Raw genomic sequence first — 26,643 nt, forward strand, 5'->3', positions numbered from 1 at the left:
GCGGTGGCATCCGTTGCACGATGCAAAAAGGATTGATTTCAAAAGTTGCGAGTTGCATTGGCAGCAGCCTTTGGCGCCCGGGCCACCTCCTTTTCCTTGACCCGCTGGAAGGGCCGGGAATGTTTCCCAAAACCTGGCGGGGTTCAACCGTGCTGCGTTCTGCGGGACGCTGTACCTGCTCCCCGAGCGCTGCCGTCGTTCCTACCGGCAGACAATGAGCACGGAGACAATTTGAAAGTCGGGTGAGAGCAGAGGGAATGCCCCCTCTGCCGCGACGAAAGACTTAGAAACACAGACGGCGCGTTTGATTAATAACGACTCTCCCTTCTATTGTTCAGCCTGGCTCGGGAGATCACACGAGCCTTGGTGAACACGCACACGTCCTGCGAAGTTTCTTGAACGTTTCATGCGTTTGGTAGGAAGTCAGAGATTAAGGTTCCTCAGTTACATTGTTTGCTCTCCACAGGTCCAAGTCAACATGGCAGCCTAGTACCGCATGTGTTTGAATGAACACCCAAGGGAGAGATTCACCTTCTGAGATGACTTTTTTCAGATTTTCAACTTTCTAATACGTTGCTGAAGCCAATAAAGTAAAATGCTTTCCTACGACGCCTTTTCGTGCTTCCCTTGAAACCGAGAAGTTGGAAACTGACCAATCTTTTCTAGAGTGGTTCAGCATTTTCCAAATATATTTCGGAGCAGGAGTGTTTTTTGTTTTTTTAACCAGTTTTTTTAACTGCTGTAGGTTCTGTTGTCAGGTTTGTAGGCTACGCAGATGCCTATTTCATTCTTAAAATTTCTGCTTGGCAGTTCCCCAGGGTTTTGATCTGGGTGCAGTCTAGGAGACTGGGCTGTTGCAGGCTCCTCGCGGTCTTTTCTCCGTAGCGTTTCGGGAAGTTAGGAAAGAACACAGTAGCCTAGATTCTTTAATGTGATGTGTTGGAGTTTTGTCAGAGTGACATAACCTACTGGTTGACAAACCTAGATTTGCCTCTGAATCGCCTGGGGTAACCCACGTGCAGGCACTCCCCAGGCAGCACTCCAGATGTCCAGAATCTGGAAAGGGGGATGAATGTCGCTTAATTCCTCTTATCTCCGCCCTTTTAAAATCGATTTTGTGAGTTGTCCGAGGCCTTTTGGTATTGTGTGTTTACTTTTTAGCAAAAAAAAAAAGTCACAACTGAAAAAAAAAGATCTTGGGAGATTAAGGGTAAGGTGGCTTACTCAAGAGAGGTGAGTAGGACCCTCTCTGAAGATTCATGTCTCATGCTGAGTTTGGTGTTTCTGCCGTAGTCAGCAGAGTTTGGCAGATTTGGTTTTTACAAGCTTAGCTTGTAGAAGAAGGCTGTACCACATTTGGGAGGACATCCTCTCTCTGCCAGAAGGGAAGACAGGGCCACATCTACGGTGAAGAGGGAATTATGCAAGTCAGTCGTAGAGTCGAGGGCACCTGACCCAAAGCTGCAGGAATTCGGACCTGGGAAAGAATTTCAGATGATTTAGTGTGTTATCAGAAGAAGTGTAAGATGACCCCCAGATTTCTGGTTTGAGGGGAACAGAGTAAATAGTGAGGCTACTAGTTGAAACGAAACTATTAGCATGCAAACAAGTTTGAGGTGAGTTCAGGTTTGGAAATGTTAAATTATAGGTGCTCAACTGATATTCTAGGCAGAAGGCAATTGGTAAAATGAGGTCTGCCGCTTGGGGTGGGGGTGGACTCTGAGTTTGAGATGCAAATGTGGGAACCATCAGCATGTAAATGGGGTTTGAAGCCCCGGAAAGGGTTGAGATTAACCAGGAATGAGAGGAGAGGGGGAATAAAAATGAAAGAGACCTTGGACAGAGCCTGGCAGAGCTTCAGACCTGAATGGCTGGGCGAGGCTGAGGCTGATCCCTGCTTTGTGTGGGAGGCAAGCGTTCTCAGAAACCGCTCCTTCCTCCCCAGCCCCTGGGGTTGGAGCCCTTCGGCAGCTCCAGCACACCTTGAGTCAAATTCTGCCAAGCAGAGTTTGTGGACTCTTATTTAAGCCACGATGCCTTGATGTCTCGGGGTCAGATAATCCACCAGATCTCTCATCCCTCCCTTCTTTGCCCTAAACACAAGCCTCTCTCTGTGCTTCCCCCCCATCAGCTTTCTATGAGTCTTCCCCAGGGGGTTCATCAGAGTCACATCCTGTTGAGAACCATCCCCCTGTGGTCTCAGGTCCTACCAGCTCCTACTGAACAGATGGTTCTCCTGGGTCATGTTACCTGCTGGAGGCTTGTTACAACTACGAATTTACCAGCCCCACCCCAAAGATGATATCTGTCAGGTGTAATGGGTGGAATTGTGACAAAGATTCTTTGCTTGGCCGAACCTGTAGTGGGTCTCCTGAACCTCCTCCTAGACCCATCCATGCACTTCCTTGTAAAATCCAGTCCTAGCAAATCTGACGGAGAAGGCAATGGCACCCCACTCCAGTACTCTTGCCTGGAGAATCCCATGGATGGAAGAGCCTGGTAGGCTGCAGTCCACGGGGTCGCTAAGAGTTGGACACGACTGAGCGACTTCACTTTCACTTTTCACTTTCATGCATTGGAGAGGGAAATGGCAACCCACTCCAGTATTCTTGCCTGGAGAATCCCAGGGACGGGGGAGCCTGTTGGGCTGCCGTCTATGGGGTCGCACAGAGTCGGACAACGACTGAAGCAACTTAGCAGCAGCAGCAGCAAATCTGATCACCCTCAATGTCTGAACAGGGTCCTTGTCCTCCACCATCACCCAGGCGCTTGATCACCCTGGCCTGCCTTCAGCAAGTGCTTCTAGAGCCGTGCTGTCCAATAAATACTATAACTACTCTTCATAGTCCCTTTTGAGAGCTTGGAATGTCCCACATGTAATGTGCTCTCTGTGGAAAATGCACTGGATTTTGAAGACTTAAAACAAACAAAAAATGTAAAATAGCTCAATGATTTTTATACTGATTCATCTTGAAATAGAATATTCTTTTGAAGCCAAATGGAGTCCAGAAATAAACCCACACATAAATGGACAACTGATTTTTCTTTCAATTGATTTATTTTGACTGTGTCGGATCTTAGTTGAGGCACTATCTGGTTGTGATGCTCAGGCTTAGTTGCCCCATCTGCTGCAATGTGGCATCCCAGTTCCCTGACCAGGGCTCGAACCCAAGTCCCCTCCTTTGGAAGGCGCACTTTCAACTACTGGACCACCAGGGAAGTCCGTGAAATAGGATATTAGGGATATGGATATGTTTGGTTATATAAAATATATTATTCATTTCCTCTTTTTTTTTTTAATGTGGTCATCTGACCATTTAAAGTGACACAGATGGCTCACAGCCTGTTTCTCCTGGACTGCTCAGCTCTGGATAATGCCCCAGTCCAGAGCCCCAGACACAGGCGTTTCCGTACTTACACGAGTGTTCCACAAACACTTTGACCATGTTCCAGACCAAAGCAATTATTTCTCTTCCAACCCTGCCCACTCCTCCCCGCCCCACCAACTCCCCCTCTATTTGCCATCTTGGCGGACAGATGATTATCTGCTGAACTGCACGGGCCAGAACCCTGGCATTCTGCATGTGCTGTTATCCATCAGCTCTACCACCTTCATATTGTTCATATCCAAACCCTCCGCTCCCCTCCCACAGTCCCTGTCTCTCTGTTCATTTCTCGTCTCTCCCCTCAACTGTTGTAGAGGTCTCACGTATGGCATTTTCACTGATTTCCATTCAGTTCAAAGTGATTAATGCCGTGGGAATGGTATTGATCCAAGGCAAACCTGATCGTGTTCTTTCCCTGCTCCCAACCTTTAGGTGGTTTCCGTGCCTCTGGCTCCATTTCTCAGAGTATGGCATTCTTTCATGGGTGTGTGTGGATGATTTTAAGGATACGGGGAGGAACATCTTATATACACATCTTGACATACACTGGAAAGTTACAACAGATAAAACCTGTGATTTATAAGGATTATTCTTTAGGATAAAAAGTGTGTCAGAGACAGTTTTTCTGATTTGTTTATTTTTGGCTGCGCTGGGTCTTCATTGCTGCACATGGAATTTAGTTGTGGCGAGCGGGGGCTCCTCTCTAGTTGTGGTACCGGCTTCTCATTGGGGTGGCTTCTCTTGTTGCGGAGCATGGGCTCTAAGGTGAGTGGGCTCCAGCGGTTGCAGCCTGTGGATGCTAGAACCTGGGCTCAGTAGTTGTGGCGCCCGGCCTTAGTTGCCTTGCAGCATGTGGAATCTTCCCAGGCCAGGGATCTAACCTGTGTCCCCTGAACTGGCAGGTGGATTCCTAACCATTGGGCAACCAGGGAAGTCCCTAAAGTTTTAAAGACACTATAGCACAGTCTAAAGTAATGGGATCGGTCAAGTAAATGCATTCCCGATAAATTTCAGACTCAATATGGTTTAAAAAAAAAAAATCTTCACAACCCAGCTTCTAATGTCCTCTCTAATATAATGTCCAGAAGGTATCCCCTTTTTATTCTTCAGCCATACAACCGTGCCACGTACTTGCAGGGCTCCAGGCTCAGTTTTTCTTTCTCCACATAGCATCTCATCAGGTGCTAGTTCTTTGTTGTACCACCACATCCCCCTCTTCTGGCAAATAAGAACTAAACCTGTAAGACTTCTCTGAGAGTCTTCTCTCTCTGAAGAGTTCTCTGGCAATGCATGGGGGAACCCTACCTATGGTAGGCAGCATATCTTGGTTGGCAAAAGGGATTTTGCAGAGGTGATTAAATTAAAGATTTTTGGGGGGTGGTGGTGGTGAGATTTTCCTGGATTATTTGGATGGACCAATGTAACACCAGGATCCTGTCAACTTAAAAAATATTCACAACCTAAAAGTTGGGAGTTATGTTTTCTTGGGTAGGAATATTTAGGACTTCAAGCCCTGGAGGCAGCAACTCAAATAACCCTGAGATAACTTCTCCAAGAGGTGAGGGGGTGGGGGACAGCCAGGTTATATAGAAGCTTTGCAACAAAGGGCAAGTACTCTGAATGTCAAAAGATTATTGTTAATTAAAGGAAAACCAGACATCCCATGTTAAGGAGTTTAGTGCTTTTCTATGTATGGGAAGATACAAGAGTGTGGACTTAATCATTCCTTCTGCATGCACCTCAGCTGTCTGGGGCCAGTATCCTGTTTTTTCGCATCCTGAGTTTCCTCAGGGCTCACCGTAGCGAGTGGCTGCAGACTCATGGCTAAACTAGACAGCAGGTGTTCTTTCTTTCCAGAGTTTCTTCAGGGCTCGCCAGCTTACACCGGAGGGCTGCAGCTGCCGATGACTGAGACATCCTTTGTTTATTGATGTGAAAGGACACGTTCCATTTCTCAGTACTGTTATCATCCCTATGTTATACTTGAGGAAATTGAGACACAGAGAAGGTAAGCAACTTGTCCAAAGTTACAATGGCGAAAAGTAGAGGACTTGGATTAGAACCTGGGGGTCTGTCTCCCAAGTCCACACTCAAAGAGGCAGGCATTCACTGAGTGAGTGGCTGAGAAACAGAGCCCACTTCTATGCTCCCCCTGAAATAGCAGGATGGGTTTACTCTCCTGCAGCTGCCCCTCCCCCAAGTTGGGCATTATACATCTGAGTTATCCGCACACACAAAGAGGCCTGACTGAAAGGCTGGCAGTTGGCCAGACCATGGTTGAGGCCACAGAGGGGCCTGACATATTATCCCTTATCCTCCACTCTTGACAGGAGCTATGTACACTCAGGTTTTTTAGGAAGGACTCCTCATTCTCCCCTCTTCTTCCCTCTCAATCCAGGTCAGGACTTAAGATTCCCAGGGGTCCCCAACCTCCGGGATCTAATGCCTGATGATCTGAGGTGCAGTTGATGTAATAATAATAGAAATAGAGTCTACAATAAATGTAATGCATTTGGGTCATCCTGAAACCATCCCCCTTCACCCACCCACAATCCGTGGAAAAACTGTCATTAACAAAACCATTCCTTGGTGCCAAAAATGTTGGGGACTGCTGCACTCAACTGTCATTTGCTTCCCCAGCAGATGACAGGAGATTTCTTTCCAGGCCCTTCACTGCCTGCAGACCTGTCTTTGCAGCCCTAGACTTCTCTGCGAGCAGGGCTTAGGGCCCGAGGGCAAGTATGACAGTCCTACTGAAGGCAGGCTGCTATGGGGGGTTGAGGAGGGCAGAAATTCAAATCCAGAGGCAAGAGTACCAGAGGTAATAGGTTCAGAGCCTAGAAAGGATAGATAGAGTCTTGGCAGCCCAAGTGGGAAAGCAATTTAGGAGTCTGTGCCTGGAACCACTCATTGTTGGCCCCTCTACACCCAGCATCCTAGGGGGGTGGATTCTAAAAAGGAGCATGATTCCTAAGGCAGATTTTAGGCTGCATCCTGATATTTTGGGGCCCCTCCCTACTTCCCCTGGGGCTTCCCTGGTGGCTCAGTGGTAAGGAATCCACCTGTCAATGCAGGAGACTCGGGTTCAGTCCCTGGATTGTGAAGATACACTGGAGAAGGAAAGGCCAACCCATTCCAGTATTCTTGCCTGGGAAATTCCATAGACAGAAGGAGCCTGGTGGGCTAGAGTCTACAGGGTTACAAAGAGTCAGACACAACTTAGCGACTAAACAACAACAACTCTGCTCCCCTTAGGCCCCTCTCTAAGCTTACTCCTGTCGTCCTGTACAGATATGAGAGCTGGACCATATAGAAGCCTGAGTGCTAAAGAATTGATGCTTTCGAATTGTGATGCTGAGAAGACTCTTGAGAGTCCCTTGGACAGCAAGGAGATCACACTAGTCAATCCTAAAGGAAAGCAATCCTGACTATTTATTGGAAGGAATGATGCTAAAGCTGAAGTTCCAATACTTCGGCCACCTGATGTGAAGAACAAACTCATCAGAAAAGACTCTGATGCTGGGAAAGATTGAGTGCAGGAGAAGGGGGCAGAGAGGATAAGATGGTTAGATTGCATCACTGACTCAATGGACATGAATTTGAACAAGCTCCAGGAGATAGTGAAGGACAGGGAAGCCTGGCATGCTACAGTCCACATAGTAGAAAAGTGTTGGGCACGACTTAGCAACTGAACTGTTGCTGCTGCTGCTGCTGCTCAGTGGCTTCAGTCGTGTCCGACTCTGTGCGACCCCATAGACGGTAGCCCACCAGGCTCCCCCGTCCCTGGGATTCTCCAGGCAAGAACACTGGAGTGGGTTGCCATTTCCTTCTCCAAAGTAGCAACTGAACAACAACTTGAGACTACACAGCAAGGCCCCAGATTCCTGTCTGTGTAAGAGAAACTGGCTCTTTTTTTATACTGTGAACGTTTCCAGTGATCCAAATCCCCTCAAAACAGGGAAACAGCTTAAAGGCCAATCTTTTTTTTCTTGCATGACATAAACATGCTTTCTTCTTATTTTTAAATATCATTTCTCTCATTTCACCATTCTTGCCTAAAAAGTCAGGTCAACAATAAGCCTTACTTTCGAGCAGCTGCTGCTTTGTGGCCCTGTGCTCAGTAGAACACTGTGAACAGGTCAAGATCCCAATCAGTGACAGAGAAATGCTGTAATGCCAAGTGTGAAGTCAAGGTCTCAGGGATTTTTTTTTTGAGGAGCAAGGATCTGTGAACCTTCTGAAATGATGTGGAAAATTCTATCTACTTGTGCATTTCTGGAAAGAGAGTTCCTAGCTTCTGTCAGCTTCCCAGCTAGGATAATAGCTTTTATCATATTCCCAAACTGGGTAATATGGTGACAAGTGCTGTGGGAGAACAGAATTTGAAGGAAAAAGTGGAACTATAGGGAGGGCATTATTAGTCCATTAATTTATTAATGCTACTGTCCTTACAAATAATCATCAATTGTTTTCTTCAGGGGTCTTTTACAATCTTCAGTAAAAGATTTTATGGTAGTTTTTTGGGTAAGAAAAAAAATCACACGACATTTGAGTCATGGTGTTTGACTTCAGAAGGAGTGACTTTTTTTTTAACTTTTATTGGAGTACAGTTGCTTTACAATGTTGTGTTAGTGTCTGCTGTACAGCAAAGTGAATCAATGGTGTGTTTATATAGACCTGCTCTTTTTTGATTTACTTCCCACTTAGGTCACTGAATTGGTTATTTCTAAAGGAAAGGAGCTCCTTGGAGTGGGCCATAGTTAGCAAGTCCCCTGAAAGCTCAATGGAGGGTCTCCCCTCCCCTAATCAAGCCTGGGGCTCCCCCCGAGACCTGCTTTCTGCAGTATCCCCGTGCATGGCTCTGAGTGGTGGGTCCAGCAGGGTACCCTCCACTGAACTACAACTAACACCATCTTGCTTTCTGAAATTCTGGCTTTGCGCTTCCCCAAATGTACCCACATTCCCCCAAATCCCACTGTGCTGTGGAGTTATCCCTGGCGAATCCCCCTTTTCCTCAGCACAAAAGTGATTAATCTGGTGCTATATAAAATGAAGATTTTATCGTTTGCACCCAGAGAGTAGCAAAAGTTACAAAGTTAATTAGGTTTTCCCTTTGTCTCTTGATACAGGGGCGATAACTAGGGGTGACGGGGGAGAAAGCCAGTTTATTTTCTTCAGTTACGTTTTCACATCTCTGTCTTCCTGCCTTCACTCATTAAAATGAGTGAGGTTTTGCACACAATTTCCAAAAATGCATAGACTACTCCCCACCTCCCTCAAATCCTGAGACCCAGAGAGCCAGCCCCTCCAGATTCATTGTGCAGCTCCTCCCTCGACCCTTCCATTCCCACTTCTATTGAAGAAAACTGCTCTTGCCTTTTAGCCAGAGATCCTAACCCAGCCATTTCTAGCTTCCTGTCCTTCAGGGGTTGATTCTGCAACATAATAAACAAAAGGTGAATTTCTTCCCATTTTTTCTGAATTATATATAATTGGTTCTCCGCCCCGCCCCCTCAGCTAAGACCGTCTTTGAGGGATCATATTGTAATGAACAATTAGTGTTAGATGTCTGATCCCCCCTAGTATTTGGTGGGGGAGGAGGAAACGGAGAGGTGAGGAGGGGAAGAAGCAGAGAAGACAGGTAGAGAGGATGTGTCTGTGAGAACACAAGTTTCAGGCTTACTGTCTATTTCTTGCTGTCAGAACTGTTTAAATAAAAATTGGCTCCATGGTGGTCCAGTCAGAACTGTTTAAATAAAAATTGGCTCCATGGTGGTCCAGTGGCTAAGACTCCGTGCTCTCAATGCAGGGGGCTTGGGTTCAATCCCTGGTCAGGAAACTAGGTCCCACATGACGCAATTAAGAGTTTGCATACCACAACTAAGACCCGTGTGGCCAAATAAAAAAAAATTGGCTCCAGAACCAAGCCCTCTGTGAACTGAAGTTCATTGTTCCACCAGCAAAGGAGCAGCTATTTATTCACATTCTCTGTTCTCCACATTTAATTCATGGCCAGCTTTGCCCTTCGCCCCCGAATACACCATCTTCCTTAATTATCTCCTCTGGTCAGAGGCCACTTGGGAAAAGTATTACTGATTGAGTTCTTCCTACCTGAGGGTTCCTGTCCTTGTCCAGCACTTGCTGTGTGCTGCAGCCCAGGCCCAGGCTCAGGAGTGGCCCTGGACTCAGGACCTCTAGACGCAAAACTAGACAGACAGGATACAAGGGAGGAATAATAAATAAATAATGCCAGAGACAAAAATCGGTTTTAGTTTAAGTCTCTCGGGGTACCTCACTGGAATGCAGGGGCCGTGTCCGACTTGGGATGAAGTTCAGGTTTGGCTCTCCTTGGCTTGACCTGCTCTGAGCAGAGCCAGTTCTCTGGCTGCGGTGGTACCGTTTCTTTCAAGGAGAGTGAGCAGCATGTTTCCTTTTCCAGGCTTAGCAGGCAGTCCAAGCAACACGTAGGGGGTTGGACTGGATGAACCTTAAGATCTTTTTCCGCCTGGAGGTTCAGTGATTCCTTTAAGGTGAATGAATTGTCAGCACCCCTGACGATTTGTTGTTGATGGTGATTATTTCCTCTGCTGGGTCTGCATTGTCAGGCGGATTCTTTCCCCCCTCGACACTAGGTATATATGATAAATGCATAAAGACAAGGATGGAAGGAGTCACGCCAAATCCAAGATATGCTGACCTGTGGAAGGGAGAGGAGGAAAGTCTGAGGAGGTGGCTACAGTAGAATTCTACCTGTGGTATTTTATTTGAAGAAAGATCTAGGGGATTCCCTGGCGGTCCAGTGGTTAGAATTGCCAGTTTTCACTGCTGTGTGGAGAGTTCAATGCCCGATGGAGGAACTAAGATCCTGCAAGTCACATGGTGCAGCCAAATTAAAAGAAAAAAAAAAAAACTAAGAAAGCTCAATAAATGTTAAAACAGATGTTACACTCATCTCAATAGTCTTCCATCTGGTTAGGGGAGGAAGGAGAGGGTGAGATGGATGGAGAAAGTAGCATGGAAGCTTACATTGCCCTATGTAAAATAGAGAGCCAATGGGAATTTGCTGTATGTCTCGGGGAACTCAAACAGGAGCTCTGTGACAACCTAGAGGGGTGGGACGGGAAGGGAGGTGGGAGGGAGGTTCAAGAGGGAGGGGACATATGTGTACCTCTGGCTGATTATGCTGATATTTGGCAGAAAACAGCAAAATTCTGTAAAGCAATTATCCTTCAATCAAAAAATAAATAAATTTTAAAAATTCTTCCATCTGAAGACCAAGGCAGTCTCTTTCTGTGATTGGGGTATATGGGTCATGTGCTCTCTGGCCTTGCGTTTGTTTAGGGCCAGGTCTCACCATGTATTTCAGGAGGTCCTCTTATGTCTCAGGCATGTTCCTAGGTGATAGGAACTCCGTGATGAACAGGACAGATGTGGCTCCCACTCTCAGATAGCATTTTCCTCCCAGGGATGCTCTTGCATGACGGTTTTCACTGGGCCAGCAGCATCAGCCTCACCTCAGAACGTACTAGAAATGCAGATTTGGGGTCCCTACCCAGACCTGTAAACTCAGGATGCTATGGGATTGGGGCCCCGTAGGGGGCACTTTCACAAGCCCTCCTGGTGATTCTGGTGCACCCTCAAATTTGGGACCCGCTGCTCTTGTATGAAAAAGAGAATGCTCTCTCCTTTTTATACCCAATTTGGGAGGGGGGAGGGGTGTCCCTCCAAAAGTTGCCTGTGTCCCAAAGTGTTCCAGAGATGAAGAGAACACTGTCAACTCCCGCATGCAGCCCTTTCCTCGCGCGTGCATACGCCACCCCAGTTCTTCTGGCGCCCACTGCTCTGGGGCACCGGGAACCCCTTCCCCACCCCTCCCTCAGGCTTGGCCTCGGGACTGTGCCAGGTTCGTCAAATCAGACTCTTTCCAAGTCAGACTCGTCCTCCGTGGAGCCTCCCCGCAAGCTGCTCGCACCAGGTCCTATGTCTGTGTATGTCCAAGCTCCTGGGGCAGACTGAGTTCAAGTCATTTTCCCAGAAGTACTACAACTCCCACGGGAAAGTGGGGTGCAGTTGTATACCTGGGTACAGGAGGCGCTGTGGTCCACCAGCCTCCTGACACTCTACCCCAGCTTCCACCTGGTCAAGATATCCTCCTTAATTTGGCACTTAAGACCCTCAGTGAAAGATGACTGTGGAAAAAAAGCACTTGTCCTTGCTCATAGAAGATAGTCACACTTTCTGTCTCAGAGGCTTGTATTTTATTTATATTTCTTCTGTCTAAAGTAGTTTCTGTATATGACAACTCCACTGTTCCCACCTCAGCCCCATCCATGCTTATCAGTTCAGATCAATCTCAAATGTCATTTCCTCCCTCTCTAGCTGGAGGCAGTTGCTTCTTTCTTTGTGTTTGCCTTGTCCAAGGCTTTATTGGCTTCCATAACCTGTCATGTATCTCCCATTTCATCCTGTATTCCAATGTTGTGTGTGTATGTCTTATTAAGTCATGAATCTCTTAGACATCTTAGTCAAGATAATTCCTTAATAATGCTGAGCATACTTCCAAGCTCAAGTGATATCAGTAAAGGTGTTGTTCCAAAGTGTCTGAGACATGGTCTTCTGTCCTCAAATTACTGTAAGTCTAGAGGGGAAGACGGATATTTTGTTTATACAAGGCGACTGAGCTCAGACAGGGTGATGTGTTTGCCTGGAGGAGAGAAAGGCTAATTCTGCTTGCAAAGGCCTTGGAGGTGGGAAGGGTTTACGGAGAAGGCAGTACTGGAAGCTGTTGGAGGGAGGAGTTCTCAGTACAAGAAAGTATAAGAGAGGCTTCCCTGGTGGTCCAGTGGCTAAGGTCTGTGCTCCACATGCAGGGGGCCTGGGCCAATCCCTGGTCAGGGAACTAGATCCCACATGCTGCACGCAACTGAAGATCCTTCATGCCACGACTAAGACTCCTGTGCAGTCAAACAAGTAAATAAATATTTTAAAAAATATATTTAAAAAAAGGACTCTCTGGTAGTCCAGTGGTTAAGACTACTTCCAGTCGAGGCATGGGTTTGATTCCTGGTTGGGAAACCAAGATCCTGCATGCCAAGTGGTGCAACCAAGAAATAAATAAAAATAAATTTAAGAAGTTTTTTTTAAAAAGAAAGTGTAAGAGGATGAGAGACTGAGATGGGGCAAGGACACTCTCTCCTGTTTTCTGGGGAAAAAAAGACAAAACGGTATAGACGGTAAAGAAAAGTAAGTACAGCTTCACAGAAGCCAAGGTAAGAGTTTGTTCTGTGGGAATGGAGTTAGAATCAGCACCAGAAGTGAAGTACAGAGATGCCTTTGATGTAAGGTCATCGTTACTGCCAGCTTTATTCCGGAACCGCAAGAGGTACATAATTCAGAGAACAAACTACCACGCAGGAGCTCTCATGGAAACTGAAGGCACTTCTTTGAGTTTCAGGCTTGGTTACTATTTGAACTTCCTCACTTGCATGATTTAGGGTGGTGTTTTTCAGTCCAGGGACTGTGTTGTTGTTCAGTCACTCAGTCATGTCCGACTCTTTGCAATCCCATGGACTATAGCACACGAGGCTACTCTCTCCTTCACTATCTCCCGAGTTTGCTCAAACTCATGTCCACTGAGTCAGTGATGCCATCCAGCCATCTCATCCTGTCATCCCCTTCTCCTCCTGCCTTCAATCTTTCCCAGTATCAAGGCCTTTTCCAATGACTTGGCTCTTTGCATCAGGTGGCCAAAGTATTGCAGTTTCAGTGTCAGCCTCGTTCCTTCCAATGAATATTCAGGGTTGATTTCCTTTAAGATTGACTGGTTTGATCTTGCAGTCCAAGGGACTCTCAAGAGTCTTCAACACCACAGTTCAAAAGCATCAATGCTTCAGCACTCAGCTTTCTTTATAGTCCAACTCTCGCATCCACATGACTACTGGAAACACCATAGCTTTGACTAAATGGATCTTTATCAGCAAAGTAATGTCTCTGCTTTTTAATATGCTATTTAGGTTGGCCATAGCTTTTCTTCCAAGAAGCAAGCGTCTTTTAATTTCATGGCTATAGTCACCATCTGCAGTGATTTTGGAGCCCCCAAAATGAAGTCTGTCACTGTTTTCATTGTTTCCCCATCTATTTGCCATGAAATGATGGGACTAGATACCATGATCTTAGTTTTCTGACACTAGAAAAACTAGATCTTAGTTTTCTGACATCTAGTTTTTTAACACACTAGATATATTTAAAAGATTTTCCCCCCTTTGCTGCTACTGCTGCTAAGTCGCTTCAGTCATGTCCGACTCTGTGCAACCCCATCCTGTGCAACCCCATAGACGGCAGCCCACCAGGCTCTCCCACCCCTGGGATTCTCCAGGCAAGAACACTGGACTGGGTTGCCATTTCCTTCTCCAATGCATGAAAGTGAAAAGTGAAAGTAAAGTCGTTCAGTCGTGTCCAGCTCTTAGCAACCCCATGGACTGCAGCCGATTAGGCGCCTCGGTCCATGGGATTTTCCAGGCCTTTAGAAAGAGTCTATAGTAATTAAATTGAGAAGTGTTGAACGACCATTTCCTCCTGCTGTGTTTCATGCAGAGTCTCCCTCTGGCCAGTAGGAGGCAGCATAACCTAATGCTCTGAGTCAGGATCGTTGCTCCAGTGGGCTCTGGCCCAGGGGAGGAGGCTTGTGGATGGTTCTGTACTTTCATTTCCTTCTCTGCATCCTGAGAAAGGTAGGAATTAATAATAATTCATTAACAGCCAAGTATCTTCAAAATGTTAAATGATGTGGGCGAGCTGGTCATCGTTGCAGGAATCAAGGCTGAATAAAACACCAGTCTTGCCAACGTGGCCCTGAAATCTGAGAAGCTCAAAGCTTTTTACAAGGGAGTCTTGTTCCTATTTCTGCAAATGGAAACTCTACTATGTAAATTCACAAAAGACATGGATGCCCAGTATGTAGCTATAACTAAACTAAAATAAGCATTACAGCCAACTTCTACCTGTAGGTATGAAAAAAAGGAAAAGCAAGGGTTTTCTGGCCATATGCTCTAAAATTGTTTAAAATGATTATATTACTTTTGAGTATATTAAAGCAGTCATCTGTCTGTTGCAAGCACTGTATATTACTACCTGCAAGACCTGGAATATTAGGTCTGATGTATTTGCAAGTCTTTCCACTTCCCAGAGGCAGCAAAGTATAGTGGAAATGCATACCAGCCTTTCCCTCCAGCTGTGTGACCTCAGAGAGTTGGTCCAACCTCTCTGCTCTTCCCAGCACCTAGGTAACTGGACTGTCATGATAGTCCAACCGGCTAAGCATGTTGAAATAAGAGCATGAAGTAAGAGCCTGGAACATAGTGGACACTCAGTAAAATATTCAACATGTTATTAGTACCTGGATGTTTGGTCCCTAAGCTAGATTATGATGTGGGGCACTGGGTTAGACACCTTCCAGTGTCAAGTTCTATGATTCCATGGGATATGGTGAAATGATAAAATGGGCTTTTGTTTCAGTTTTGCTAAAACCACCCTCATGTTGAACACGAACAGGAAAGTTACTCTGCTCATCTTGACCGTGTTAAGGTTGTCAGGAACACGAGCTACATTCTCAGAATGCCCCAGCTGCTTTCCCCCGCCGCCCCCCTATGTTAGTTTTTTGGAGGCAGGCCTCTGAGCTGAACACTGCAGCTACTGCCGTTCACTGAGCATGACTCTAAGTATCTTGAAGGTATTAATGGACATGATCATGTTTGGGAGGGACCCATGAAGGAGAATCAACATGGAACTAGAGCAAGATGCCATGTGAAAAATGGCTATATGGTTATATGTGCTTGGAAACCCTGCTTACCACAGCCGCCTCCTAGAGATTTCCCCACTGTAGTGTGGAAACTCTATCCAACAGAAATGGAATGCAAGCCACAGGTGCAATTTATTTATTTATTTATTTATTTATATTGTATTGGTTTTGCCATATATCAAAATGAATCTGCCACAGGTATATATGTGTTCCCCATCCTGAACCCTCCTCCCTCCTCCCTCCCCATACCATCCCTCTGGGTCGTCCCAGTGCACCAGCCCCAAGCATCCAGTATCGTGCATTGAACCTGGACTGGTGACTCGTTTCATATATGATATTATACATGTTTCAATGCCATTCTCCGAAATCATCCCACCCTCTCCCTCTCCCACAGAGTCCAAAAGACTGTTCTATACATCAGTGTCTCTTTTGCTGTCTCGTACACAGGGTTATTGTTACCATCTTTCTAAATTCCATATATATGCGTTAGTATTCTGTATTGGTGTTTTTCTTTCTGGCTTACTTCACTCTGTATAATCGGCTCCAGTTTCATCCACTCATTAGAACTGATTCAAATGTATTCTTTTTGTCACAGGTGCAGTTTAAAATTTTCTAGCAGCTATGTTAAAAAAGTGAAAAAGAAACAGACGAAATTGGCCTTATTTACCCTTTTCTTTTTCCTTTTCAGCCGCACCCAGTGGCTTGCCAGATCTTAGTTCCCCAACCAGGGATTGAACCCAGGCCCCTGACCTTGGAAGCACCAAGTCCTCACTGCTGGACTGCCAGGGAAGTCCCTGAAACAGATTTTAATGATATATTTTATTGAACCCAATTTACCCAAAATATACCCAATATTTTTAAGTTATCTCCCTAAATCTTTGATAGTTGGCATGTATTTTACAGCTAGTGCACTTCTCAGTTTGGGTTAGTCATGTCTCAAGTGCTCTGGGCCTCATGAAGCCAGCAGCTACGTTATGGGATGGCTCAGGCTCCAAGAATCCATGCTTGGAGGGAATCCCAATATAAGCTGAAAAGGCCCCATGGAGTGACAGGGGAAATAACGGAAAAGAATAGAAGGTGCATTTAGGTTAATCTAAAGCTGTCCGTCTAGTCAAAGCTATGGTTTTCCCAGTGGTCATGTATGGATGTGAGAGTTGGACTGTGAAGAAAGCTAAGTGCCGAAGAATTGATGCTTTTGAATTGTGGTGTTGGAGAAGACTCTTGAGAGTCCCTTAGACTGCAAGGAGATCCAACCAGTCCATTGTAAAGGAGATCAGTCCTGGGTGTTCATTGGAAGGACTGATGCTAAAGCTGAAGCTCCAATACTTTGGCCACCTCATGCGAAGAGTTGACTCATTGGAAAAGACTCTGATGCTGGGAGGGATTGGGGGCAGGAGGAGAAGGGGACAACAGAGGATGAGATGGTTGGATGGCATCACTGACTCGATGGACATGAGTTTGGGTGAACTCCAGGAGTTGGTGATGGATAGGGAGGCCTGGCGTGCTGTGATTCATGGGGTCGCAAAGAGTCGGACATGACTGAGCGACTGAACTGAACTGAAAAGCTAAGATCTTGGAAGAGAGTCTGTCCTGAAAAGGCCTAAATGACATAAGTTAGGGTTTAAAATTTCTCATCGTACATTAATGACCAATATCAGCATTTCCCCTAAAACCCCTGGCAGAGACTAACAGAGACAGCTGTGGTCCAGGCAGAGATGGGCAGAGGCACCTGTAGTCCAGTCCAGGAGATGATATGGTCTTGTGTTTATTGACTGTTTGAATTCTTATTTAATCTTGCATTTCTCTGCTCCTGGGTGTCTAGAGGTTGAGGCTGTGTGGTGTTGGGCAATTTTTTTTTAAATCTGCAAATCATGTACATTAGCAGCAACCACTTCTCAAACTCTTTGGCAAGAGACAACTTTTGCTCTGTGTCTCATCCCACTGTTCTGGTCCCAACCTTTTCACTGTGTCTGTGCGCTGGCCTTCTCTTCACTCTCCAGCCTGACTCCCCCACCTTCGTCTCATCTTCCAGCCAGCTTTCTTCCTCCAGATGGAAGAAGCCACAAACTTGAAATATTTGGTCCCCCTCCTGACCTGCTGTGAAATACTTCCTCTCACATACCTCTGTTAAAAACGTTTTATGATCCCGCATATTAATCAATGTGGTTCTTTACCAGCGTCGCATAATTGTGCCATGAACCGCAGCCATAAGTCAAAAGACCTTCTCTAAACTTTCAGTGATTGTTCTGGACAGTTTTGTAGGAGGGAAGACGGGAGATGTTTAATCAGACTAGGAGTCTTTCAGGAGAGCATCCAACCTACCTCAGGACTCATCCAAAGGCCATTTGCTTTTTCCTCCCAAGCATTTCGCTTGATCCAAGGTCTGTTAACAATTTGAAAGTCAAACTCCTGTCTCGGGTTACGGAATGGGTATCTCCTTTTGTTGTGTGGGATCAGACACCTGATCCCAGCTGGTAGATCCCCCAAGGATGCTCCTTCCGCACGAAGCTCCAGAATTACCTTCTCAAGTGGACAGTGCCACGTAACCACACTGGGCATCCGATCGCCCCTCCTGGAAGGCAGCAGACATCTGCCAGGATCCCAGGACCGTGTTTTATATAAACAAGCCCAGCTCATTCCATCATTCGGAGATGTGTGTGTGGAGGCAGGCAATCGCCTTGGGACCACATGCTTTTGATAATCTTTTGGCAAGTGAGCACTTCCCCAAGCCAGGATTTGTCATCATCTTTTCTCTTTCTTAGCGGTGAGAGAATAGATACATGTTTTATTGGTTCCACTTTTTTGAAAGTCACTGGTCTGTTTTTTGCTGCCTGACTTTCAAGGCTAAGAATGTCAGTTTTGGTTACTTTCCATCTCTCAGTGGAGGTTACATCCCTTCTGAAGTTGGAGAGGAAAGATGCGCAGGAAAGACGACTTAAAATGACCAAGATGGAAAGAAATTTAGGGCGAAGTGCCCATTTTCCTGTCTGGGTCTATCTACTCCACCAGCCTGGGACGCCTGCCACTTCCTGCTGCTTCACCCTTACCCCCCAGCTAAGGTGTGTGCTCAAAAGCTGATAAAGGTGATTTATACCCTATATCATGAAACTCATGCATTTTAAGTAGTTACTCCATTCCAAATTTGTGCAACCATTACCACTAATTCCAGAACGTTTTCATCACCCCGTAAAAGAAACTTGATGTCCTTTAGCCATCATTCCCTTCACCCCCATCACTAATCTACGTTCTGTCTCTAGAGATATGCCTCTTCTGGACATTTCCTATAAAAGGAATCCTACAGTCTGTGAGTTTTGTGTCTGACTTTTTTCACATAAAACAGTGGTCCCCAACCTTCTTGACACCAGGGACTGGTTTCATGGAAGACAATTTTTCCACAGATAGGGTGGGGGTGGGGGGATGATTTCGGGATGGTTGAAGCACATAACATTTATTGTACACTTTATTGTTACTACATTGTGATACATAATGAAATAACCATGCAGCTCATCACAGTGCAGAATCAGATCATCAGGCATTAGATTCTCATAAGGATCTTGCAAGTTAGATCCTTAACATGCTCAATTCACAGTAGGGTTCACACTCCTTTGAGAATTTAATACCTCTGCTGATCCGACAGGAGGCAGAGCTCAGGTGGTAATGTGAGTGACGGGGAGCAGCTGTAAATACAGATGAAGTTTTACTCGCTTGCCCTCTGCTCACCTCCTTCCAGTTCCTAAGAGGTCATGGATCGGTACTAGTCTGTGGCCCAGGAGTTGGGGACCCCTGACTTAGAAGAATGTTTTCAAAGTTCATCCGTGTGTGTAACATGAATCAGTACTTCATTCCTTCTTATGGCTGAAGAGCATTCCGTGCTCCTCACTTGGTTCATCCATTCATCAGTTGATGTACATTAATGTTGTTTCACCTTTTGGCTAATATTAATAATACTGTGATGAACATTCCTGTACAGGTTTTCATGATATAAATGTTTTCATTTCTCCTGGTTATATAGTTTGCAGTGGAATTTCTGGATCACATGGGAACTCTATGTTTAACTTTCTGAGAAACTGCCAACTGTTCTGCAAAGTGGCTGCACCATTTCACATTCCCACCAACACCACCTGAGGATGCCGTCTCTCCACATCCACATCCTGGTTATCTACTGCCTTTTTGGTCATGGCTATCTGTGTGGATGTGAAGTCCTAGTTTATTGTGGTTTTCATTTGCATTTCCCTAATAACTAACAATTTTGAACAGCTTCTCAGGTGTTTATTGACCATGTGTACATTTTCTGAGAAATGTCTTTTCAAATCCTTGGCTCATTTTCCAATCAGTTGGGTTATTTGTCTTTTCATTGTTGAGCTCTAAGAGTTTTGGGGTTTTTTTTTTAGATTTTCTTTTTTGATTTAGATGATTTTTGAAGTCTTCATTGAATTTGTTACAACACTGCTTCTGTTTTATGTTTTGGTTTTTTGGTCGAGAGGCATGAGGGATCTTAGCTCCCCAACCAGGAGGTTCAATCCCTGGAAGGGACTGGAAGGCAAAGTCCTAACCACTGGACCACCAGGAAAGACCCTAAGAGGTCTTTATGTATTTTGGATATTAGACCCTTAACTGATATAATATTTGCAATTTTTTTTCCCATTTTGCAGATCACTTTTTCACTTTCTGGATAGCTTTCTTTGAGGCAAAAAAATTTTAATTTGGATGAAGCCTGATGTATCTATTTTTTAAAATCTGGTGCCTCTGTATAGGATATTTTTTTGGCTATGTCACCTCTTTGAATGTACTTATGTCTTAAATTTTAGCTTTAGTTATAGACTGTCATTCTCTGCCTTTGGGTAAAATAACAGAAGCCCAAGAATCAAGTAGGCAAGGATTCTGAGGGGCCAGGAGATCACTCAGATTACCTGCATGTTAGAAAGCACTTGGTCACAGCTTAATACTGAGACAGGTATCTTAGTGTGCGTGTATGTGTGTGTGTGTGTGTGTGTGTGTGTGTGTGTGTCTGTGCATACAAACTGGCATTGCTTGAGGGCCTGATAGATACGACATAGGATTAAAGAGAGTCGACTCACAGACTAGGGTTGAAATTGAGGGTGAGAACACCACCTCTCACACGTGTGTGGTTTACCCCACTGCTGATTCTTCCCAGTCCAAGGTGGAGATGACTTCTCTAAACAGAGGACCCCTCTAAACAGGGCCTCCACATTTATCATGTTGTCCTTCTGCCTCTAATACTCACATTACCACCTTCATCCTGCTTGACCCCTCTCAAAAGCAGAGGGGCACTGAAGCCTAGACCCTTGGTCAGACTATGTTTACACTTTTTATTTGCTCACTTATCATACTCTGTTTTGTACAGTCCTGTGCGCACACTCTCCTTGAGAATCTCAAGTTGGAGGAGGGGAGGCTGGAGTGTTCTTTGCCTCCCCATTGTGCTGGGGATTGGGTCTTGAACACTGGGTTCTCAGTTAATACTTGTGGCCTTGACCTAAACATCTGCTGACCAATTCTCAGAGCCACTTTATCTAACGTACACTTTTGTCAGTTATGACTTTCATCTTTATAGCCGTCTAGTTATTTTTTGGCTGTGCCATAGCATGCAGAATCTTAGTTCCCCAACCAGGGATTAAACCCATGCCCCTGCAGTAGAAGTGCAGAGTCCTAACCACTGGACTGCCAGGGAATTCCCTCTTCTAGTTATTTTAGAAGCACACACACAAACGCTTTTAAAGGTGTATGGCAAGAATTTCAGATCATATATTACTTGGGTCCATTAAAGAATTAATACAAAAATTGAAGATCAATATCAGGTGAGCTCTTACTCCCTCTGTCTTTCTCTATATATACATATTTTAATTGAAGTAAAATTCATATAATGTAAAGTTAACCACTTTAAAATGAACAATTCTGTCATTTAATATATTATCAATGTTGTGCGAATACCACTTCTAATTCCAAAACATTTCCATCACTCCTCAAAGAAATCCCACTCCCAGTCACTTTCCATTCCCTCCTCTCCCAGCCCCTGGCAACCACCCATGTGTGGGCTCTTTCTGTGAATTCCCCAATTCTGGATATTTCCTATAAATAGAATCATGTCATCAGTGGCCTTTTGTATCTGAGTTGTATCATTTATTAATAACTTACTATTTTGAAGTTCATTTACGTTGCAGGATGCATTAGTACTTCATTCCTTTTCATAGCTGAATAATATTCCATTGCTTTGCCCTAATTTTTAAAAATAAAGTTCAAGTTAATTACCTATATCCATAAACAAATAGCCCAACTGTCTCTCCCAGGCCCCCATAGTGTTATGTAACCACAACCTGACAGGCAGAATGTTACACTAACAGGATTGGACCTCTTCATCACTGTAGACAAAGCTGAGTCTAATTAATCAGATAATGTAAGCTATTCCGATTTAATTCCACTCAAGTAACATCATGAAATTTGGGCACTAGGAAGGATTAGTGGCAGAAGAAAATAAATATGAATAAAGCTTCTGAACAGATTTGATTCCTGTTGGAGGCATGTCCTGCCCCCATGGTCTACCAGCCTGTCCCCATCATCAGTAAAACTCACCCAGCCTGCACGCTCTTTCAGTGGGGAAAATACTCCTGCCCAAGGCTATTCCAACTCTAAAAAACTGTGATTCTGTAGGTCCTTAGTTTGTTTCTACCCCCAAAGGCTCACATATCTTGATATTGGAATGTCTCAGTTCAGTTCAGTTCAGTCGCTCAGTCGTGTCTGACTCTTTGCGACCCCATGAATCGCAGCACGCCAGGCCTCCCTATCCATCACCAACTCCCGGAGTTCACTCAGACTCACGTCCATCGAGTCAGTGATGCCATCCAACCATCTCATCCTCTGTCGTCCCCTTCTCCTCCTGCCCCCAATCCCTCCCAGCATCAGAGTCTTTTCCAATGAGTCAACTCTTCACATGAGGTGGCCAAAGTACTGAAGTTTCAGCTTTAGCATCATTCCTTCCAAAGAAATCCCAGGGCTGATCTCCTTTAGAATGGACTGGTTGGATCTCTTTGCAGTCCAAGGGGCTCTCAAGAGTCTTCTCCAACACCACAGTTCAAAGGCATCAATTCTTCGGCGCTCAGCCTTCTTCACAGTCCAACTCTCACATCCATATGTTTAGAGAGAATCAATTAAGATACAAAAGGCCACTGATGACATGATTCTATTTATAGGAAATATCCAGAATTGGGGAATTCACAGAAAGAGCCCACACATGGGTGGTTGCCAGGGGCTGGGAGAGGAGGGAATGGAAAGTGACTAGGAGTGGGGTTTCTTTGAGGAGTGATGGAAATGTTTTGGAATTAGAAGTGGGGAGACTCAGCTGGACCATCAGCTCAGGATCACTCCCCTGGAGACAATGAGGACAGGTTTTGGATTCTGTGGAACCCTGGAGACTAAAGCATAAGATGGTCACAAGCGCAAGCTTATGGATGAACCATGGGGTACAGAGATCAGGAGCATAGGTTGTAGGTTCTAATTATGCCTGCAAGAGTTGAGCTTCCTTTGGATCTCTCCTTGTTTCAGTGTCTTTCATTCTTCTGCTCAGGGAGATGAGGAGAAATCAGAGAAGAAGCCAAGGGGTCCCCACTATGAAGGTTAAGGAGTAGAATAGATCTTTTAAAATAGTTTCAGTGGTGGCTACATGAATAATATGGCAAGGGGAGAAGATGAGATTATAGAACTGACAAGTTCTGAATGGAATCATTTGGAGATCAGATTAGACAAGGAAGAGGATTACCTCTCAAACCCACACTTGACAGAAAAATGGGCCTGCTGATCAGAAAGTAGTGTTCTCTGTAAGGCACCAGTAGAAAATGTTGGCACCATGCCCTTACTGGTGGAACCACTGAAGGGGATCAGGAGGTGCTCCTTGCCCAATATGCTACTTTAGCATAAAGATTATTTTAAGCTGAAGGCAACTGAGAATCAACAGGTACAGGAAGAGTTTTCTTGCTCGCTAAGTCATTCCAGCCGACTCTTAGCTACCCCGTGGACTGTAGCCCACCAGGCTTCTCTGTCCATGGAATTCTCCAGGCAAGTATACTGGAGTGGGTTGCCATTCCCTTCTCCAGGGGATCTTCCCAAGCCAGGGATCAAACCCCGGTCTCCTGCATTGCAGGCAGATTCTTTACCATCTGCACTTCCAGGGAAGCCCTAAGAATTCTCTGGCCTCCCCTTATCCACCTAAGAGCCGAACATAAATTTCCCTTGGTGACCAAAGTCCCTTTCTCCTGTACCAAGAGGAGGAGAATGACTCATATCATCAGAGACAGAGAATTGGCACCAAGAAGAGTCTGCATAAACAGACTTTACTGAAATAACCCTTATTTTCCATTAGCTCTTCTGTCCATGGGATTCTCCAGGCAAGAACACTGGAGTGGGTAGCCATTCCCTTCTCCAGGAGATCTTCCCAACCTAGGAATTGAACCTGGGTCTCCTGCTTTGCAGGCAGATTCTGTACTGTCTGAGCCACCAGGGAAGCCCCATATCCCAGCCACTTCCCACAATTTATTGTGCCTTGAAGCCCAAAACCCCCTTCCCTTCTTAAAGTGATATATAAGCCCTCGAATCTGATAACCTCTTTTAAGTTTTATTCTTTTCTATAAATTCCTGTGCATGTGAAATGTTAGTAAAAATTGTATGTCTTTTCTCCTGTTATTTTGTCTTTTGTTAGTTTAATTTACAGGCCCATGTGGACAAACTTTAAGAGGACAGAGGAAAGGTTTTTCCTCCCTGACACCATGCATCCTACATGATGTGTGGATGGGGTGGATCCAGAAGGGTGCTGGGCATTTTGTGATTACAAGTGAGGGAGATTCCTCCCAACTTGATTCAGTGCCTTGGCATTGTGGGGTTTTGCCAAGGCAATTTTTGTGATGACTGTCCACGAGAGTAGCTTGGTAAATACCTGGTGACCGAACGGCTGATGGCACACGAACAGCAATTCACAGAGAATAGCTTTCTCCTGAAGAGTTTTAGCTACAGACCTAGAACAGAAAATGGATGGAAGCAGTCAGATGTTAAGGTGGGACTTGGGATAAGATGAAAAATTGTGCTTAATAAAAGTCATAGAGAGGAAAAAAGTGATACTGCGTTTCTTGTTTTCCATAAGGAGAAAGGACTTAGTGGAAGTTGTTGACTGATTTGAGACGAACTGATCACCCAGCCATTCAAAAAGGGCATTTTGTCATCTGAAAAACATTCCAAGGCAGGAATTTTGTTTAGAGAATTTAGAGTACAAAGTCTTCCACTATAATCCCAGAAGACACATTGGTGAAATTTAGTTTCCCTAGAATAAGTGGAATTGAGCCTTCAAAGGAAGACAATACATGACACATCTGAAAAAATATTTGGGGATTGAAATGGGTGCCTGTGACTTAATTTTCCAGTGGCATTACACCAAGCAGGACGAGAAATGTCTAAGATGAGAAATAATGTGGTTATGAAAAGATGCTAGTTTGGTATGGCTAATAAGCCAGGACCCATGAGATAAGCCAGGGCAATGAAATGAAATATATGACAATGAAATACCAAGTGAAATACTGGGCCAGACTGGGGAGAGGACAGAGGAATGTTGCACATGGCAGAGAGATGGCAGAATGGTCCTTCCACCTTTGAGAACAGAGTAGGGGTATATGATTATGAAGAACCGGGGCACTTAACCTGCAAAGGCGGATTGAAGGAGCTGGGCTCCTGAAATCGACCGATTCCTGAAGTTGACCGGCTGGGGTGTGCAGACGGCTGAGGGAAGAGGGGAACCACCTTCCACGAGGTGGTACCTGTGGGATGGAAGGACGACTGGTTTGCCGAGATTCAGAGTCAAAAAGGTGGGAGGGGGGAGCTCCTACCATGGAGACCAGATAGCAGAGAAAAAGGAAGCAAAGACCACCGAATGCTGAGTCCGGACACAGAAGGAAAAGTTAGGTCAGCCAACAGGGAAGACAGAACAGGGGGAAAGAAAAATGCAGCGTGGCCCGGCCTTATGGTCAAAGGCGAGAAAAGGACGGAGGCTCGCTGGAAACCGGTCTTCCTTCTTTGTGGGCAGAAAGTTCCCGCCGGGCCGCGGGCAGATAAAGGAATCCGAGGCTGACTGCCAAAGACCGGAGGTAAGAGACGCAAGAAGAGTTCAGAAGTTCAGGAAAATAAAAGAGGATTATCATTCAAGGGTTCTGTGGACCAGAGAAAAGGTGAAATGACAGGAAGCTCTGAGAGCGGCGGGGGCGGGAGAGGGCGGGGGAGGGAGAGGGGGAGGGCGAGGGCGGGGGCGGGGGGCCCGGGTGGGGGAGGGGAGGGGGCGGTCACTAGGTTGAACTCCGCCTGGTGAGGATGGGAAGCCGGCTAAGTAAACAGACTGAGGTGCGCCGGCGTTCTCCTCCCGGAGCACCTAATCAACCAAATAAGCTCCTCACAAAAGACCAGACAGTGGAGGACTGGTTCTGAGCAGGCTCCATTTTTATAGTCTTGGGGAGAAAACCTTTCTGCCTTGGCGTTTCAATTAAAAAAAAAAAAAAGTTTAAGTGTTGTGTTATATATGAATATGTATGTATATGTACATATATACACACACACATGTATATATATTTTCTATTTTAAATAAAGCCACAGCAGATTTGAGAAAGCATTCAGAGGGTTACATGTAACAAAGGAAGACAGAGGGATGGGAGATATCAGCTGGGATGCCCTGGAGCCCCCCTTTCCATGAAATAGAGGGTGACAGAAAATAATGAAAAAGATGTAAAGGAAATCAGAAGTACAGTGAAGGCAGGGCAAATTAGAGAAATAAATTACTGCCCCAAACAGGAGACAAATCTAGGAAAACATTGACAGCAAGGAAGGAAGAGAGAAATCTCTGTAAATAATGGGGATGAAAGAACAAATGAAGACGTATGTTAATAAAATCCAGAGGGGAAAAGCGAGACATGTTCTGATGAATGCCTAAAGCATGAAGGATCGTAGAAAGAAAGGAATCAAAATGTTGGTTAAACTTAGGATAAATAAAACCAATGAGCAGAATTTTTAAAAGTTATAATTTTTAAACACTTATATTGAAGTGTGGATGATTTACAATGTTATGTTAATTTCTTCTCTACAGCAAAGTGATTCAGTTATGCATATATATATTCTTTTTCATATTCTTTTCCATTATGGTTTATCATAGAATATTAAGTATAGTGCCCTGGGCTATACAGTAGGATCTTGTTATCCATCCTGTATATGCTAGTTTGCATCTACTAATCTCAAACTCCCAATCCATCCCTACCTTACGCCTCTCCCACTTGGCAACCACAAGTGTGTCCTCTGTGTCTGTGAGTCTATTCTGTAGATAAATTCATTTGTGTCATATTTTGATTCCATGTATAAGTGGATATCATATGGTGTTAGTCCTTCTGTTTCTGATTTACTTCACTTAGGATGATAGTCTCTAGG

At 45.1% G+C, this 26,643-nt stretch overlaps 1 long non-coding RNA gene across 4 annotated transcripts in view; it reads left to right on the forward strand.

The window, feature by feature from the left end:
- LOC109568005 (uncharacterized) overlaps positions 1–26,643 on the forward strand; it is a 90,688-nt gene that overhangs the window by 1,401 nt on the left and 62,644 nt on the right. For 3 of the 4 annotated variants that reach the window (XR_011570018.1, XR_011570017.1, XR_002182166.2), the window contains exon 2: positions 5,244–5,394. The exons of the other annotated variant lie outside the window; for it this stretch is intronic. This is a non-coding gene — a long non-coding RNA (uncharacterized lncRNA). The remainder of the gene's footprint in view (positions 1–5,243; positions 5,395–26,643) is intronic. 4 annotated transcript variants of the gene reach the window in all.

This window comes from Bos indicus, chromosome 13, assembly GCF_029378745.1.
Source record: "Bos indicus isolate NIAB-ARS_2022 breed Sahiwal x Tharparkar chromosome 13, NIAB-ARS_B.indTharparkar_mat_pri_1.0, whole genome shotgun sequence".
In the NCBI taxonomy this organism is placed as follows: Eukaryota; Metazoa; Chordata; class Mammalia; order Artiodactyla; family Bovidae; genus Bos; species Bos indicus.